The sequence below is a fragment of the Chrysochloris asiatica genome, unplaced genomic scaffold (assembly GCF_000296735.1).
Source record: "Chrysochloris asiatica unplaced genomic scaffold, ChrAsi1.0 scaffold00014, whole genome shotgun sequence".
Lineage (NCBI taxonomy): Eukaryota > Metazoa > Chordata > Mammalia > Afrosoricida > Chrysochloridae > Chrysochloris > Chrysochloris asiatica.
In genome coordinates this window covers 31,243,013-31,245,448 of record NW_006408532.1, presented here as the reverse complement: position 1 = coordinate 31,245,448, position 2,436 = coordinate 31,243,013, and positions in this window count along the sequence as shown.

The following is a 2,436-nucleotide window of genomic DNA, read 5'->3' as shown; positions in this document are numbered from 1 at the left end:
TGAAAGTTGAACAATGAATAAGGAAGGCTAGAAGAATTGACGTCGGTATTGGAGAAGAATATTGAAGGTGCCACGGACTGCCAAAAGAACAAACAAATCTGTTGGAAGAAGTACAGTCAGAATGTTCCTTATAAGCCAAGATGGTCAGACTGTATCTCATACTTGAGACATACTATCAGGAAGGATCAGTCCCTAGAGAAGGGTATCATGCTTTGTAAAGTGGATGGACAGTGAAAAATTGGGAGCCCCCCAACAAGATGGATTGACATGGTGGCAGCACCAATGGGCTCAAGTGTGGCAGCAGTTGTAAGGATGGTACAGAACTAGGCTGTGTTTTATTCTGTTGTTGTACATAGGGTCACTATGGGAGGGAACTGACCCAACAGTACCTAACAACAACGAGAAGTCAGAACCAACTCATTGGTACACAAGAACAACAGCAACACAGACAGGCAAAAGTATTATTGTTCAAAGAGCAGCAAAAAAAGCCAGTATGGCTTGAGAAGAACAAACAAAGAGTTTTGAAGATGTAGTATTTGAAGTGAAGATAAGTTAGGTCATAGAGAAGAAAAAAAAAAGGTTATTCAGAGAAAGTTATGGATTGAATTATGTCCTCCCAAAATATGTGTTGTAAATCTTAACGTCTGTGCCCCTGATTGGGGTCATGGTGTGGCACTGTAGGATAAGCACTGGACTGCTAACCACAAGGTCAGCAGTTTAAACGCACTAGAGGCTCCTCAGAAACCCCATTCATGAATTGGAACCAATTGGATGGCACTTAACAACAACATGTCTCTGATTATAATCCATTTGGAAATTACTTAACTTTGTTATGTTAACAAAACAGAGGCAGAGTTAGTGTAAGGTATAGCTTGAGTAAATCTCTTTTGAGATTAAAAAAAAAAAAAAAAGATATTAAGTATGCAAGGAAGCACTTGTAGGAAGAGAGATTCCAAATCACATGAAAATTACCCAGGAGCAGAAACTCAGAAGAGACAAGGAACTTCCTTCATGGCAGACAGAGAAAGCCTTCCTGAGAGTCGTCAACACCAGAATTCTGATTCATACCTCCTAAACTGCAAGTGTTTCAAGCTCACCAGTCACTCCTCAGAAACCATATATAGGGTCTCTGTGGGATGGAACCGACTCAACAGCACCTAACAACAATAAACAGAGAAAATCTATTTCTGTTTATTAAAGCCACCAATTTGTGGTATTTCTTTTATAGCAGCACTAGATAACTAAGATAAAAGCCATCCTGCTTTTTATAAGTTAAAAAGAGATGCTTATAGAAATTTTGAGCCCAGTGGTTTGATAAAACTTAAGTTTTAAAAAGATCATTCTGATTCTGGTTGGACTATAACTATAACCAAGGGTGAACGAAGTATAAAGACTAATTGCAAGAGTATTGCAAAAACTGGGGCAAAAGATGATGGAGGCTTGAACCACTGTGGCAGAGGAGAACGGTCACATTCTGGACATACCATAAGTGGCCTTCTGACTTAATTCTTTGGCAATGATGCTTAATAGACCCCACCCCACCACACTCCGTATCCCTGAAGACTTACTTTTGCCCTAGTTGTTACCTTCAGAAGTGTTGTTGCCTCTCTTGGGTACACTATAAACAACTTGGTTTGATACTTTTTGTCTGACCTTGGGCTACAGCCTGCCCTGTAACTGGTATGCACTTTGCAAGGATTGGTCAATAGACTGCAAATTTTGTATTTATAGCCTACATGCAAATGAAGTGTCTGTGGCCTACTCAAAGAGTAGTTTGTGGCCCTGGTGAGACTGCTTTGTCTAGAAATTGACAAGGAGTTTGTATATTTAAGCAGGCAATCCCACTGAGGTTTTATAATCACAAAGAAGCCAGAAGAGCAGTAGCAAGAAGAAGGAGAAGGAATGGAACAAAGCTTTCAGGACATTTATTTGCAGTTGGGGAACAACTCAAAATGAGAACAGCTGCAAATATCCATTAATAATCAGAGCATGGAATGTACATTGTGTTAATATAGAAAAATTGGAAGTTGTTAAAATTGAAACAGAACACACAAAAATCTATATTTTAGACAGCAATGCACTGAAATGGACTCATATTGGCCTTGAACCAAACAATCATATGCCAGGAATGAAAAAATGAAGAGAAACAGCATTGCATTCATCATCAAAAAGAACAGTTCAAGCTCTACCTTGAAGTGCAATGTTGTCTGTAATAGGATAACATCCATATTACATAATTATCCATAAGGAAGACAAAGTAATACCACTATTATACAAATTTACTCACCAACCACTAAAGCCAGTAATGATGAAATTAAAGCATTCTACCAACTTGTTCACTGGACTCTTGGTGTGGCACTGTAGGATCAGCACTGGATTGTGAACCACAAAGTTGGCAGTTCAAACCCACCAGCTGCTTCTCAGAAACTCTATACA